The 17,647-nt window shown below is 44.6% G+C and overlaps 1 pseudogene; it reads left to right on the forward strand.

Moving 5' to 3' along the window:
• The window catches only part of LOC112071879 (solute carrier family 12 member 7-like), a 26,253-nt pseudogene extending 14,653 nt beyond the window's left edge, over window positions 1-11,600 (forward strand).
• Window positions 11,601-17,647: the final 6,047 nt, after the last annotated feature.

Below are 17,647 nucleotides of genomic sequence, written 5' to 3' on the forward strand. Positions count from 1 at the left end.
GTGTCTCTCTCTCTCTGTTCTCTCTCTGTCTCTCTGTCTCTCTCTCTCTGTCTCTCTGTCTCTCTCTGTCTCTCTGTCTCTCTCTCTCTCTGTCTCTCTGTCTCTCTGTCTCTCTCTGTCCCTATAGAACTATTAATAACTGACATGTTCCTACAGAACCAATAATAACTGACATGTTCCTACAGAACCAATAATAACTGACATGTTCCTATAGAACTATTAATAACTGACATGTCCCTATAGAACTATTAATAACTGACATGTTGTGCCTTACTCTGCATAATAATGTGTGTGAACAGCACGACAGCGACATCTCAGCCTTCACCTATGAGAAGACCCTGGTGATGGAACAGCGCTCTCAGATGCTGAAACAGATGCAGCTGTCGCGGACGGAGAGGGAGAGAGAGGTAACCCCCTGTCTGCAGGGCACACTCACTACTACAGTCGGCCTTTAAGGTTCCGTACCAAATGGAACCCTATTCCTTTTATAGGGCACTACTTTTCACCAGGACCTATAGGCTCTGGTCAAAAGGAGTGCACTAAATAGGGTTTAGGGTGCCATTTGGTACGCTACACATGTTAGTGTAGGTATTCTGTTTCTATAAAGAAATATAATCTGTTACTGATTTTCAACACCTTTTAGTACTTTTATCTTGAAGGATTTTAATTGCAGTGCACATTGTTATGTGGTTTCATGTTTCTTTCTTGAATGTACTTATTGTGACTTGCAAGTCACTCTTGATGAGACAAAAATTTGAATAATGCCATTGGAATGTGGGTACATTTCTGACTTGGGTCACATTTTAGCTGTTATTGGTCCCTGGATGTACCCTGACATCACCAATGAGGTTACAATTCCAGAGTTTTATCTAAGGGAGGTTGTGTAAACACAACGTAGATATGTCATTGGGTTGTGGGTATCAGAGCTCTCCTAGCCCCCCCTTACCCTACTGTTCGTTGTATGACCTTTGGCCCCCTGTACTGTCTGGCTGCTGATGCGGGGCTCAGATTCAGGGTATCACCGACACGTCACGTAGCTCCATCAGGAGGAAGAACCAGACCGGAGCCTCAGGCTCTGACCCCAGTCGACAGCTGGAGGACACACAGGAGGACGAGGTAGCCAACACCCCTTCCCTTCCCCTTTTCCTCCACCCCCGCTCCCCCTGGCCGGCCCCCCCACCTTAAAGCATTGGTTTTTTTTTCATTCTGTCCCCCCACCCCTTTTCTTTGGGGGGCGGGGGTTTTTTTTTTTTTTCCCTTCCATTTTCCTGGTAACTTTTTTTTTGGCGCAACGCGGCGCCCGCGTCGGAGTCGGGGTACCCAACACGCCGGGGTCATGTCGGGTAAGCGCAAGCACCCTCGTCGGGTACGCGCCCAGAGGGCGAGACCGGTGCATGGTGTACGCGCGCCACCAAGACGCGGGGGGCCGGTGTGCTGGTATAACCCTCCACACCTCTTTTCCTCTGGTAACTTCTTAACATCTTTTTTCCTCATCGGTAATTCCAACACCCCGTCATCGGTACACCTCGGGTTTCCCTTAAAACCCCTTTCATTCGGGTAACTTTTCTCTCAACATTTCCCCTCATAGGTATTTCCCAACATCCTCATCTGTACCCCATCACCCTCTGTGGCTGCAGGCCCCTCCACTACCGCAGAGACCAGCATCATCATTACACCCCCCAGTCACCAACCCTCAGAGACGCAATCATACATCAACCATGCAATCCAACACGATGTCTCATCACACCCTCCTCCAATCGAGACCAGCATCATCATCATTACTCCCCCTCAGTCACCCAACCCTCTAGAGACCAGCAATCACATCATTAACCCCCCCAGTCACCAACCCTCAGAGACCAGCATCATCATCATCTACCTCCACCAGTCACCAACCTCCGAGACCAGCATCAATCATCATTACCCCCCCAGTCACCAACCCTCGAGAACCAGCATCATCATCATTACACCCCAGTCACCAACCCTTCAGAGACCACATCATCATACATTACCCCAGTACACCAAACCTCAAGACCAGTCATTCATCATTACCCACCCACCCCCCCCCCCAGACTTATTTTTTTTTTCCTCCACCCACACACCCTAGATCGATCCAGGCATCAATATATACCTTTTCCCCAGTCAAACCAACCTAGAGACCAGCATCATCATTCCAACCACCCCACAGTCACCAACTCTGCAAGAGACCAGCAGTCATACATCAATTATAACCAACCCCCAGTACGCAACCCTCAGAGACCACATTCATCATTTACCCCCCATTCACACCAGAACAGCCTATCATTCCCCCCTACATCACGCTCAGAGCCAGGCGATCTGCATCATTACCCCCCCCCCACAGTCCACGCAACCCCTCAGCACCAGCATCCATCCAATACCGCCCCTTTTCCCCCAGTCACCATCCCTCATGAGATCCACATATCATTCTACCCCCGTCACCCACCCACCCCCTCAGAAACTAAGACCACGACTTCCACCACACCCACCCAGCGCTAGAAAGTCAGAGGACCTGAAAGTAAGATTCAAGTCTAGTCAAAATGTCCAGTTTAAAGGTAGCACCCCGGACAAGAACCACGATATGGTTAAAGTAGTGCTTGTAGTTAGGTTCACCGTAGTGGCCCCTAATGGATGTCTATGGCTCACCTCTTTCAGCCATGCGTCATTGATCAAGAGGACGTGAGCAAACGTGGTTGTCATCCATCCTTCTTTGTTTATCTCTTCTCTCTCCGTACCCCGACCCCCCCCTCCACCTGGTTCATTCGCCGTGGATCTACACTCCGTCCCCCCCCCCCCCCTCCACCTGGTTCATTCGCGTGGAATCTAACACCCCCCTCCACCTGGTTATTCCCCGTCCGTGATCTACACTCCTGTCCCCCCCCTCCACCTGGTTCATATCCCGTGGACTCTTCACTTCCGTCACGCCCCCCCCCTCACTGGTTACTTCCCCCGCGGGATCTACACTCCGTCACCCCCTCCACCTGGTTTCATTCCCCGTGGATCTTTTCCCTCCGCGTCCACCCTCGCACTGGGGTTTTCATTCCCCGTGGATCTTTTACTGTGAACTCGCCCCCCCCTCCACCTGGTTCATTCCCCGTGGATCTTTACACTCCGGTGGCGACCACCCCCCCCGGCCACCTCCACCTCGGTTCATCCTCCCGTGTAATCCCTTCACTCGCTCGTGGTCCATACGCTCACTAGCATGTTCTCTCACTCCTTACTAAAGCGCTGTTGGCCTGTGTAAAGAACACGTTGCACATCATAGATGTTGGTATGACTGTAACCCTGTATACTGTCCATGTCATTCATGTTTATTGTGATGTAACACGTGTTTTTGCTATGTGAGTTGACTGCATGAGGGGTGTCTTTCTGACTACCAGGTTTGTGGAACTCCATAGTTTAGTCTCTCCCTCTCTGTATATATCTCTCTCTTCCTCTGTCTCGCTCTTCTTCCATCTCTCTCTCTCTCTGCCACTGTCTTTGTCTTTTGTTCACTCTCGCTCTGTCTCTCTCTCTCATATATAATATATCTCTCTCTCTCTCGGTCTGGCTCTGTCTCTCGGTCTGTCTCTCTGTCTCTCGGTCTGTCTCTCTGTCTCTGGGTCTGTCGGTCTGTCTGTCTCGGTCTGTCTCTGTCTGTCTGTCTGTCGGTGTGTCTCTGTCTCTCATCATTTCCATCTCCTTCAGGCCCAGCTGATCCACGACAGAAACACGGCGTCCCATGCCGCGATCAACGACAAGCCCGACACCGGCCCTGACCGAATCCACATGACGTGGACCAAGGATAAGTTCCTCTCCGAGCGCAACCGCAACCGGTCCGAGGCCAACATGGGTGTGCGCGACCTCTTCAACATGAAGCCGTAAGTCAACCACATCGAACCTCTTATCCTTAATCCTTCCAGATCCAAAATGGAGTAGCCAGTGACTCTTCAGCAAGTGTCCCTGTTGTACTGTTAGGACCATCTGTAGAAACCTTTTATTTAAATGGTTACACGGCCTGCATGGTGTGTGTGCAGGCTGCGTTGGCATGGTGACTGTGTGACTGTGTGTGGGCACATCCCAATGCATGGCTCCACCACGCAGAGCATCACATGCACCATTTGGACTAATGACCATCATGTCTTTGTCTCTCTGAACCCACCACCATCTCAAAGGGCAGATTAGAACGTCTGGTTGAATACACAGCCTCAAATCAAACAAGCCCCAACGTTATTAGGAAACTACTGGACCTGACCCACAGAGGGCCAATAATAGAGAACATGCATTTAAAAGGGATAGTTAGTTTGTCCGATTGTTTTTCCCCATCTCTTGATTACAGTACATTTGAGCTGTGAAAACATCTGACTGGAACCATCCCCCTAAAATTAGGGAAGCACTGTGTTTAACTGTGCTACACTAGATACACCAGGGGTGTCTGTTTAACTGTGCTACACTAGATACACCAGGGGTGTCTGTGTTTAACTGTGCTACACTAGATACACCAGGGGTGTCTGTGGTTTAACTGTGCTACACTAGATACACCAGGGGTGTCTGTGTTTAACTGTGCTACACATGATACACCAGGGGTGTCTGTGTTTAACTGTGCTACACTAGATAACCAGGGGTGTCTGTGTTTAACTTGTGCTACACTAGATACACCAGGGGTGTCTGTGTTTAACTGTGCTACACTAGATACACCAGGGGTGTCTGTGTTTAACTGTGCTACACTAGATACACCAGGGGTGTCTGTTTAACTGTGCTACACTAGATACACCAGGGGTGTCTGTGTTAACTGTGCTACACTAGATACACCAGGGTGTCTTGTGTTTAACTGTGCTACACTAGATACACCAGGGGTGTCCGTGTTTAGCTGTGCTACAGTAGATACACCAGGGTGTCTGTGTTTTAGCTGTGCTACAGTAGATACACCAGGGGTGTCTGTGTTTAACTGTGCTACAGTAGATACACCAGGGTGTCTGTGTTTAACTGTGCTACAGTTGATACACATGGGTGTCTGTGTTTAACTGTGCTACAGTTGACACACCAGGGGTGTCTGTGTTTAACTGTGCTACACTAGATACACCAGGGGTGTCTGTGTTTAACTGTGCTACACTAGATACACCAGGGGTGCTGTGTTTAACTGTGCTACAGTAGATACACCAGGGGTGTCTGTGTTTAACTGTGCTACACTAGATACCACAGGGGTGTCTGTGTTTAACTGTGCTACAGTAGATACACCAGGGGTTTCTGGAAAGTGTCTAAGCCTGTTGTTATTTTGTCTCGTTTTCCTCCTTCTAGAGAGTGGGGAGGTCTGTAAGTCACATTTCATTTTGCCATAGGCTGTGTGCATGTGTGTGCCTATTGCTCTGTAACAGTAGTCATTGTTTACCTCCCAGCCATATCCTCTTCCTCCCAACATTTGTCTCGTAAACTGGAGAGGGCCTCCCTAGAGTTAAACTGGGAGGGGCCTCCCTAGAGTTAAACTGGGAGGGGCCTCCCTAGAGTTAAACTGGGAGGGCCTCCCTAGAGTTAAACTGGGAGGGCCTCCCTAGAGTTTAAATGGGAGGGGCCTCCCTAGAGTTAAACTGGGAGGGGCCTCCCTAGAGTTAAACTGGGAGGGCCTCCTAGAGTTAAACTGGAGGGGCCTCCCTAGAGTTAAACTGGGAGGGCCTCCCTAGAGTTAAACTGGGAGGGCCCCCTAGAGTTAAACTGGAGGGGGCCTCCCTAGAGTTAAACTGGAGGGGCCTCCCTAGAGTTAAACTGGGAGGGGCCTCCTAGAGTTAAACTGGAGGGGCCTCCCTAGAGTTAAACTGGGAGGGGCCTCCCTAGAGTTAAACTGGGAGGGGCCTCCCTAGAGTTAAACTGGGAGGGGCCTCCCTAGAGTTAATTTGCATGTGATTGCATCATGTTATGTAGCAGGTGCAACCAAAAATTGCGCTTTCCATACACAGATGTTAGTCATAGCATACAATACTGTCAACACCTTATTGTTTAGTATAGGGACCAGATCCAAAGACTATCAGGCGTTCAAAATCCATTTAAATTGGTAATTACAATCAGTCTGATATTGTCTTTACACTGTCAAATCTCAACTGGATGGAAAACCGCAGTTTTTTGGGAAGTGCCTCATTGTATTAGTGACGTGTTTATTCAGCTTCAAGCTATTCATATCATGCTCTGCATTTTTTCTTTACTTTGCTGTTCGCTCTATCTCAAGAAGGGCTTTTCAATATTGCACCCAATATCATAATGAACTGGTCAATTAAAGAACAAGTTAAATACTGGAGTGCTGTGTATACAACACAGTATTATACTGAAGCAATAAGTTCCAAGGTGTGGTATATGCCCAATATACCAAGGCTTAGGGCTGTTCTTATGCACGATGCATCGCAGAGTGCCTGGACACAGCCCTTTGCCGTGGTATATTGACCATATATCACAAAACCCCTGAGGTGTCTTATTGCCATTATAAGCTGGTTACCAACGTATTTAGAGCAGTAAAAAAATACATGTTTTGTCATACCCGTGGTATACCCTGATATACCATGGCTGTCAACCAATCAGCATTCGGAATATTTCATACCCACAGGCATACCCAGTGTGTTAGTCAGTACACCAGGGCCCTCCTGCCACGGCTGCTATGTGAAGTATGATGCTGCTTTGACTACCATCCTGATCTCTAATTCAGAGTGTAATGATAACACCTAAGGCTTCGCTATCATAACCACCCAGCGGTCCTGCTTTATGTCCTGCTTCGCGTCCTGCTTTATGTCCTGCTTTATGTCCTGCTTCGCGTCCTGCTTTATGTCCTGCTTCGTGTCCTGCTTCGTGTCCTGCTTCGTATCCTCATCTCTTTGTGTTAAAGGCTACCAATCTCACGATACAAACTGTATTTGCTCAATATTATCAAGAATTGTTTTATCAATCATCACTGAATGCTTTGATTTTACAAATCCCGTTTTCTTACCAATATTTAGTGTCAAGTGAAAACAATGACAGATTTTTAGATTAGCTGTTGTTGGTTGAGTCATAATTTTAGACCATGTTTTATACATTGATGACGTACATGGAGGATCACTGGTCAAAGTTGGAGCTGAGCATCGCATTTCTACTAAGGATTCAATGTCAATATTGGAAAAGTCAGGGTCGAAGGTTAGAGGTCAGGGTCGAGGTGTGTTCAGCCTGCTCTCTTCACTGTCACCATTGTGTGGTATAGGAACCAGTCCAACGTGCGCAGGATGCACACTGCGGTCAAGCTGAATGAGGTGGTGGTGAACAGGTCACAAGGAGCCCACCTGGTCCTGCTCAACATGCCGGGACCGCCCAAAAACAGAGGGGGTGACGAGAACTGTATCCTTTTAAAGACAAATGTCTGTTTTATTCAACTTTGACTATTTATGTCAGTAGAATTGTGCATTGCTTAGTTGGACATGTTTATCCAAAGTTAACTTCAAATGCATCGTCATCAGCGATCTGACAAGGTTGAGGATGACTCTCTTTGCAAAGGTTGTTTAGTTGTTAATAGTTGGGTTGTATCTCGAACTGTATGTGTGTTTACTCCATGTGTAACTCTGTGTTGTTGTATGTGTCGAACTGCTTTGCTTTATCTTGGCCAGGTCACAGTTGTAAATGAGAACTTGTTCTCAACAGGCCTACCTGGTTAAATAAAGATGAAATAAAAAAATATATATATTTTAATACATATTATAGCTAATAGCTTTACAGCTGATGCGATCCCCTTGCCAGTCACGTGACCTGTATCCACCCCTGTCATGTAATGTGACTGGTTTCTTCCTTGACCCCTGGCATCTCAGACATGGAGTTCCTGGAGGTTCTGCTTGAGGGTCTCAACCGGGTCCTCCTGGTCCGCGGGGGCGGCCGCGAGGTCATCACTATCTACTCTTAAAACGCTCGTTCCCACGAAATGGCGTGCACGGGCCACGGCAATAGGTGGCATTTTAGGGAGAAATAATCCTTTGGGTTGCTGTGGGATTGTCGGAGGGGGGGGGGTGCCATGGTATTGGACAGAGGACTTCTTGACCTCGGAAGGGACGACCAATCAGGGTTGTGTGATGTGATAGCATCGCCCTGATTCGTGGAGAGAGCACAGGTGTCCTGGGGCCTGCCTATCACGCCGAGAGACTGGAGGATACAGCATTCATACACTTTAACTTTTAATTTGACACGTGTTGATGTTTATTGTTCAGATTTTCTTATTCTCTCCTCACTCTCTGTCTCTGTGTGTGTGTTGAGTTGTCATGTATGTTCATGGTAATTGTGTACCAAGGGCCCTGGTCATGTGTAATGCACTATGTAGGGAATCATCATTTAGTTTGTCCTCATTTTGGTTTGAATTGATGTCAACCGGCTGCCTCTAAGGTATCTTTCAGCTCAGAAATCCATCTCCTATGAACCCTGAAATAGATGAATATATCCTGGTCCATCTAATATCTGTATGAACTAAATAGAATCATTTTGACCTGGAATAACATGCTTCGGTGAATCGGTGCAGTATCCTAACCCACAGCAGAGCTATGTTAGAGTGGATGTTAGAGTGGATGTTAGGTGGCAAGTCCAAAACAAAGCTTACTTTTATTTCAAGTCTGTCCTACACATCAAGTTGTTGCTATAGCTTTCCTGAGCTCCCTTGTCCCTTGATTATTAAAGGTTGTTGAGTGCAACACACACCTCTTTCAGACGTTGTGTGTGCGTGTGTGTGTGTGTGTGTGTGGGGCGGGGGGCTTTGGCAAGGGATAGGCCAAGGATTTGATTGTGCAATAGATGCTGTTGATGTGGTGACTTGCAGACATCTCACTAAGCCCTGAGACACTGAAGGTGGTCCACCTTGCCTGGGAGGTCTCCTAAATGGACCCTGTGGTATTTTGCTCTGTAGCATTGGTCAAAACCCCCCCAAGTACAGCCGTTCCAATGGGAAGATAGCCATACTATTGTATTTAGCCCTTGTTGCATATTTATAAAAAGATTCACAAAGTTGAGATTTATTGGAAATTGTATTCAAGGGTGCAGGGAATGGAAATTACTTTTTTTTTGTAAAGATCCTATGTTCAGGAGTGCTGGTTTAAATTCACGTGCTGTTCCACAGCTTAACAAGCCTAGGACAACTGGGGTCATTAAGGTACTTCCCCTACCAGAGCCCGTTGGATCTATACATCAACGTACAGGACAAGTCATGAGCTGGTTTGACACTAGAGCTCAATCTGACTTAGTCATCAACTAAAACAATTGTTCAATTGTCTTTGACCCTCAATCAGAAACAGAAGGTTGTTGTTGGAGCCATCGTCCCAAATAGTGTCGTCGCCCCCCCCCCCCCCAAATAGATATAGCAACGGACGCTAATGGTTTAGAGGGGCACACTTTGGCATGACAGAACCACTGTTGTGTCCGTTTTAGGTGTTGTTAGGGACATCGTCAACACACAGCATTTTGCTCCGTCTTTCGATGTTTGGTAGTGCAGTATTTTCTGTTCACTGCATAGTTTAGCTCTGCTAATAGAAGTCTTTAGGCTGGGATGCTGTCAGAAGGGTTGGGTTAAATGCGAATGACACATTTAAGTTGAATGTATTCAGTCGTACAACTGACTAGGTATTTCCCCCCCCCTTTCCCTTTCCTTGTAATACAGTAACCACTACATGGTAGAACCAAACATGGTTGGGATTTGTGAGTATCACTTGTCTATCGCAGGACACCAGACCAAGATTCTGTACTGGAATAGAATAGACGGGAAGAGTGTCAATATGAAGTAGCTCTGTTCCATGTTGTGGTCCGAACCATCAATGTTTTCTCTCTCTGAAGATGAGCATGCAGAGTGGGTGGGGGGGGGACATGCTGTCTCTTAGAGCAATCATATAGGACAGAGGATGTGGGGTCCATAGGATGTGGGGTCCATAGGATGTGGGGTCCATAGGATGTGGGGTCCATAGGATGTGATGTTCATAGGATGTGGGGTCCATAGGATGTGGGGTCCATAGGATGTGAGGTCCATAGGATGTGAGGTCCATAGGATGTGAGGTCCATAGGAATCCGCTGATCACACTGTTCAATGTCAGGATTTGTTCTCCTATTATTTATATCCTTATTCTCTAGGTTTCATGTCAGCTGACCCCGATGAATCATGTTGACTTTGTGTAGGAAGAAGCGTGCCAAATAGACTGATGTGAAAGTATATCTTTGTCAATGTCAGCCACAGTGCACGCGTTAACAGATGAAGGTGCTTGTAGGGCACCTTTCATTTGTAAATGCATTATAAGGCATTATAACCACTTAATTATTTTGATTTGGAAACACAGATTTACACACATTTGAACACCAAATTATTAGCTAAAAGAGCATTTTGAGTTTCTGGTTACAAAATTTAAAAGGCACTCGCACATCTGAGCTCTCTTTGTTGCAGGTGCATGGTAACAGTTGAATAAGATGAGGGGGAAAAGAGAGCTCTGACGAAGGCCTTGAGGCCAATACGTAAAGCTTAATAAAGAGCAGTGATACCAACGAGCAGTATGCAGGTTCCTAGTTACAAAATGACTTCCTTGTAGGCTGCATATTAACAGTGGAGGCAATGGTATCTGTGATTTCTAGGTCACATGTAGGCTACTTCTATAGGCAACTGGCACCAGATATAGGAAACTATTGGGACAAAGGAAGGAATCACTCCCCTAACTCCTGTATATACCTCCACTTTTTTTGTAGCTGTGTAGTATTTTGTAACCAGAACATTGTATTTTTCAACAGTATGTCTCAATGAGTGTCTCTGTTGTTGTAGAGTCGACCATCAGTTAGACAATGTTGTGTCTAGTAGTCGTAGTGTCTGTCTGCACTTAACAGTTACGTTATACCTGACTCTGACTTTTCAGGTCTGGAGTCTTGTGATTTTAAGGAGGGGTGGGGGTTTATATGTCAAGATGTTTGCAGGTATGTTTGTGTTTTTTCCTAACCCATTGGAAACACAATATGGACAAGGTTTTTGAAGACCTCTGCTTGGAGATTTCACAGAAAGGATTTTAGAGGAGCCAGTTGGAGAATGGGTTATGTTTCTAATATGATTTTAAGTTAATTTAACATGTTTTATTATTTTCAGGTTTCTAGCCCCCAAAGATCAAATCTTTGAGTCTGATATGAAATATCACGTTGTTAATAGTGTAAAAAAAACTTAGAGGACACAAAGCTAAGGCTTCTGGGTAACTGTATAGGACGTGTAAGCAGCATATGTTCCACCAATCTGGTTTAAGTGACGAGAGAATGTAATCTACCTCGAGGTGAATACCGAGGAGGCTTTGTCAAAGGAGAATAAACCTGTTCGAATCGCTTTCTTTCTTTTTCTCTCTGTAAATGGTAACAATCTTTTATATGAAGCGATTCCAAGCGATTGAGGAGTGAGCCTCCGCTCATTCTGAGAGAGAAGCAGTGTATCCGCGTTTGGTGGTACTGCTGCTGCTGTCCAGCTTAGTGGATACACGTCACAGACTCTAGTAGGAAGTCACTTGTGGGGCGCACACATAGTGGAAGGTGGCCACAAAAGGTGGCCCTTTTAAATTGTATCTGTGCCTCTGAGTAAATATAAATAAAAGTGCTGAATTATGTCAGAACTGTATAGCCTACTGTGTCATTTTGTTAGGTTTGTCATTGCATAAAAATATTTATTTCAGCAGGGTAATATCTCCTATTCCAACATAATCCTGGGCTACATTGTTGGACACAACTGAATGTAATGTTGCGCTATACATTATATTCTGTTGAGATAAATACAGTATATTGTGTAGAATATACAGTGCATTCGGAAAGTATTCAGGCCCCTTGACTTTTTACACATTTTGTTACGTTACAGCCTTATTCTACAATGGATTACATTTTTATTTTCCCTCACCAATCTACACACAATACCCCATAATGACAAAGCAAAAACAGGTTTTTAGAAATGTTTAAAAAAACATTTAAACATACCTTATTTACATCAGTAGTCAGACCCTTTGCTGTGAGACTCGAAATTGAGCTTAGATGCATCCTGTTTACATTGATCCTCGAGATGGTTCTACAACTTGATTGTAGTCCACCTGTGTTAAATTCAATTGATTGGACATGAGTTCAATAAAGGTTAAATAAAACACATTTGGAAAGGCACATATGTCTATATAAAGGTCCCACAGTTGAGAGCTTGGTTTTTGCTCTGACATTTACTATGAGGTCAATGGAAATGTCCGTAGAGCTCTTGACAGGATTGTGTCGAGGTGCAGATCTGGGGAACGGCACCAAAAGAATTCTGCATCTTTGAAGGTCCCCAAACACAGTGGCCTCCATCATTCTTAAATGGAAGAAGTTTGGAACCACTTAAAACCAAAGGTTCATTATGTTAAATTGACCGCAGGATAGGTATGCAGTATATTGTTATATTGAGAAGTGGCAAATAAATGCATCTACTTACATAAGTGATATGAAGACTCTATTGTTTTTATAAAGATACCTTTATTAATGTAACTGGTCCCATGATATTGCATCTGTCATAAGAGGGTATAACATTGTAGAATCTCTCCACCAGGGGGCAGCCAACGAGAGAGCGAGAGTGAGCTGTAGAGTCCATCACATGACTTGGCCTACCTCACAGAGCTCATGGAGATGCTGCATGTTTGCAATCATATAGGAATCTCAGGGAGCTTACAGTAGTAACCCCATATGTTATAGTATTAAAATGAACGCGTAACATGCCAGTCGGTGTGAATTGCTGAATAGAAACAAGGGTTATAAAGATGCACCTTCTATAGCCTCCTGAATGACCTGTGATCTGGTTTAACAATACCGTAGTGTTAAAGTAGTGCCCTCTGTGTGACCCTTTCTGACCTTAGTCACATCTGATATGTACTGCTGAATTGCAGTTTAATTTAGATTTGGCATTAAACACCCCTGTTGTTTAGCAGCGGAACAAAAATGGATGAGGCTGGTTTGGTTAATTTCAGTCAGTGGAGCCTCCTCAGAGGAGGAAGGACCACCTCAGTGAATTTCATAAAAATTGTAAAACATTTAAGATAAAACTATCCTAAATATAATCACGTCACCAAATAATTGATTAAAACACACTATTTTGTAAAGAAGGTCTACAGTAGCCTCAGCAGGACTCTGTAGGTTAGCACCATGGTGTAGCTGGAGGACAGCTAGCTTCCGTCCTCCTCCAATGGGTACATTGACTTCAATACAAAACCTAGGAGGCTCATGGTTCTCACCCCCTTCCATAGACTTACACAGTAATTATGACAACTTCCGGAGGATGTTCTCCAACCTATCAGAGCTCTTGCAGCATGAACTGACATGTTGTCCACCCAATCAAGGGATCTGATAATGAATCTAGTACTGAAAGCATAAGCTACAGCTAGCTAGCACTGCAGTGCATAACATGTGATGAGTAGTTGACTCAAAGAGAGAGCAAGACCGTAATTAAGAGTTTTGAACAAATTAATTTCTTCCAAAATTAAGGAAAAGCAAGATGTATAGAGAGATGTCATTTTTTAAATTGAGTTTCACTTACTTAGTTAGCAAATGCAACTAGCTAGTTTAGCCTACTGAAACACCCGGCTCAAACAGAGGGATGCTATGTTAGCTAGCTGGCTCTGACAATCCAACACAACACTGGAACTCTTCCAAGTCACGGTAAGCTTTTGGTTTTACTAATTTATTGCCACGAGGCCTGCCGGTGTAACTGCTTATTGACTGAACACTAATGGTACTGCATGATTGTAGTGGGTTTACTAATGAGTTAGTTCTATTGGCTATGCTGACTAGGACATTACTTTAGCTAATATGGTGACAACGATGCGAGAAGGAATACAACTTGGCTGTGTGTTTACGTGTGATCAGGGATGTATTCATTCCGCCAATTCTTAAATCGGAAAAAACGTAATTGAATTTGAGTACCATGTAGTAGCCTAAACCTATTGATGTTACATTGAACTGAGTGAATGGAATATGATTGACAGGCATCCAATATGCTGTAATAGATCTAAGGCCATGCTCATGAAAAAACATTTGTCCTCCCTCAACGGCACTGACAGCCACTGATTTCAGTGCATATTTCATCTTGCTCTTGCTAACGTATAAATACTCCGTTTGGAACTTGTATTTGTGTATTTAGAGTGTTCTATGTACATTTATGAGTATTCATACAATATATAAAACACTTGTGTTTTATATAACAAGTCGGAGGAATTGTTTGTTTACAGTATAATCACGACAAGCCGTTGGTGCTGCCTTCTGATCAGGGCCGGCCTGGGTCTCAACTCGCTGTTGACAGTTAGAATAGTAGAATACAGTTAGAATAGTAGAATACAGTTAGAATAGTAGAATACACACAGTGAAATTTGGTAGCGCATCAGCAAATTTCCTCTTATACCAGTCACTGACGGTAACTCAATGAGCCGATGTCAACTACATTTCTTTTTAGATTAGTAAGTTAGTCTCTAGTCAGCTATCTGGAAAAATACAAATTTTCCACCGGAAAGAGAGGGGCCACTTAAAGAATGTGCCTGCAAGGTGCCACCCCCGCCCTGGCTCTGAACGTAAACAGGAAATGACATATAAAAGCTCCTGCATATAGTCTGGTACTAATTAGTTGACTTCCTATTCTTTGTCCATTAGGAGCTCTCCCCTGACAGTATAGACTCCGGCTGAGGCGACACAGTAACCATATGCCATTATGACCAAGTCTATAAGCGTCATACCTAAGGAATGGTGCAGGGAGGGGCTAGGAACGTGTCTCGTGTGAGCTGCTGGCTGACACACGGTTTCATGGAGAATCCCCACCGATCTGTGATTAACCTGACGGCAGAGGATGAGGTCTTGTATCTGTGTGTTGTATCACTTTACAGGAAGGACGTCTACCACCACTTTATCTCTATGTCAAACCAGGGGAAGGTTTTGGGGTTTGTCTGTGTGTGTGTGTGTGGTGACACTCCTATTTTGTCATGTTGATGGACAGAGAAAATGTTTTGAGTACATTCAGGCTTCCATACTAACACTCTCTATCCCCAGTAGATCTCAACCAGAGTCAACCAGAGTCAACCAGAGTCAACCAGAGTCAACCAGAGTCAACCAGAGTCAACCAGAGTCAACCAGAGTCAACCAGAGTCAACNCAGAGTCAACCAGAGTCAACCAGAGTCAACCAGAGTCAACCAGAGTCAACCAGAGTCAACCAGAGTCAACCAGAGTCAACCAGAGTCAACCAGAGCCATGGTAAATTGTTGCCCTCGTCCCTACCTCGGTGCCTCTTGTCACTCCTCCTAGCAAGACAGACAGACACCCCAGTCACATTCTGCCCGGACACATGGCCCATAGGAGGACGTCACTGCCATCCTCAGCAAATCAACAGCACGAGCATTGAATTAAATTAGAGAGCAAAGAGAGACAGAAGTCATACCAGAAGTGTGTTGCAATGTTATTCAGTCTGTTTGTGATACTGTGTCACACACACACACACACACACACACACACACACACACACACACACACACACACACACACACACACACACACACACACAGATGACTCACCTTGGCATGAGCCTGCTGGCCTCACTTTTGGCTTGAACACTTCTTGCTCAGACATGAGAATGGGTAGTCATGGTGACTGTGAAGCTCCACATAGCCTATGTGGAATGTGTTGGTCTCTGTTACTGTAGGTAGGTTAAAACAAGCCAGTGCTTGTAACTTACTAGTCCCATGTCCTTCCTATACCTACAGGCTCGTATGGACGCTCAACAGATGGATTCTCTTTGCCATCCTGCAAGCCTGCACTGTGGCTGCTTCAAGGTGGAGAAGGGAGATAAATGCATAGCGACCCCAAGCCCTGTAACCCCTCACTCCGAAGTTGAATTGCCCTTAATAACCTCTGGTCCAGAGTCAGATATTCTTCTGTCCCCATAAGATTAAGGGTTTGGATTGGGGTTAGGATAATCTGATCCTAGATCTGTGGTTCGAGTCAACTTCTCAAGTTCTTCCTCCACTGGACCAGGAAAGAACCAGAACTTTGGCCTTGAATGACCTTTGACCTCCTACGTTATATGAATAGTCAGCACAAGCTGGGCAAAGTACCGCCACGGTTTGCGCTGTTGTTTACCAAATCAATGGCACACTGATGGATTACACTGTGGATCATCCCACCAAGTCCACTGACGTTACAAAATAAATGGAAGATATGTAGTGTACACTGACACAACATGCTGAAGCCTAAACTAACCATCTGGATATTGACTTATTAGCCTAACTTATTCAGCCTTCTCCATTCAGTGAATTGATTCAATTGTTGTTGACTTGTGTCCGATGTACAGCTTGTCAGTTCAACAGAGTTGTGGTAACACTATGCAGCATCTGCCAAAGAAGACAGCTCTGCCTCACTGCTCTGCCCAGTGGGCCTAGGAATAACTCCGTCAGATCATTTCAGAGTGAATAGAAGTGAAATAAGGCGAACTGACAGAATTCAGGAAAGGACTTCCCGCTGTGAAGTTTCCATGCGTGTTTGTTCACACTCTGAAAAGATGTCTAGGAGCAATGAAACGTTACAGCAACCTCTATCACGATGACTTTCAAATCCTCACCGCTACCAGGGCTTTGTTCTACGCTGCAGAATTCAAAGTAGCTCAAGTCATAAGATATGACTGCTACACGTTCCAAGCTTTATCCCTTTTGTTCGCCAGACACAAGTATATAAACTATGTAGCCCTGTGTCACGTGGAGAAGTTTCCTCATTTGAGAACCTATTGTTTAAAAAAAAAATGCTTTCTCCTCCTTCTAAAAATGTGTCTATCCACACTTGCTGTCGCTTCATTAACTAAACAATTGCTAGAGCACCTACCAATCCGCTATATCCTGTCTGTTCTTTGTCATCACTCCAATCATTTGCTGAACATTTTCAATGACAGAGTGCCTTCGGAAAGCATAAAGACCCTTTTGACTTTTTCCACATTTTGTTAGGTTAAAGCCTTATTCTAAAATGTATTTAAACAGTTTTTTCCCCATCAATCTACACACACAATACCCCTATAATGACAAAGCAAAAACAAGTTTTTATAAATGTTTGCTAATTTATCAAAACAAAAAAACAAAACTGAAATATCACATTTACATACAGTGGCAAGAAAAAGTATGTGAACCCTTTGGAATTATCTGGATTAATGCATAAATTGGTCATAAAATTAGTCACAACAACAAACACAGTCTGCTTAAACTAATAACACACAAATTATTGTATTCAATATAGACAAGAAAAATACATAATTTAAACATTCACAGTGTAGGTTGGGAAAAGTATTTGAACCTCTAGGCTAATGACTTCTCCAAAAGCTAATTGGAGTCAGGAGTCAGCTAACCTGGAGTCCAATCAATGACACGAGATTGGTGATGTTGGTTAGAGCTGCCCTGCACTATAAGAAAAAACTCACACAATTTGAGTTTGTTATTCACACGAAGCATTGCCTGATGTGAACCATGCCTCGAACAAAAGAGATCTCAGAAGACCCAAGATTAAGAATTGCTGACTTGCATATATCTGGAAAGGGTTACAAAAGTATCTCTCTCTTGATGTTCATCAGTCCACGGTAAGACAAATTGTCAATAAATGGAGAAAGTTCAGCACTGATGCTACTCTCCCTAGGAGTGG

This window comes from Salvelinus sp. IW2-2015, unplaced genomic scaffold (genome assembly GCF_002910315.2).
Source record: "Salvelinus sp. IW2-2015 unplaced genomic scaffold, ASM291031v2 Un_scaffold1755, whole genome shotgun sequence".
Classification (NCBI taxonomy): domain Eukaryota; kingdom Metazoa; phylum Chordata; class Actinopteri; order Salmoniformes; family Salmonidae; genus Salvelinus; species Salvelinus sp. IW2-2015.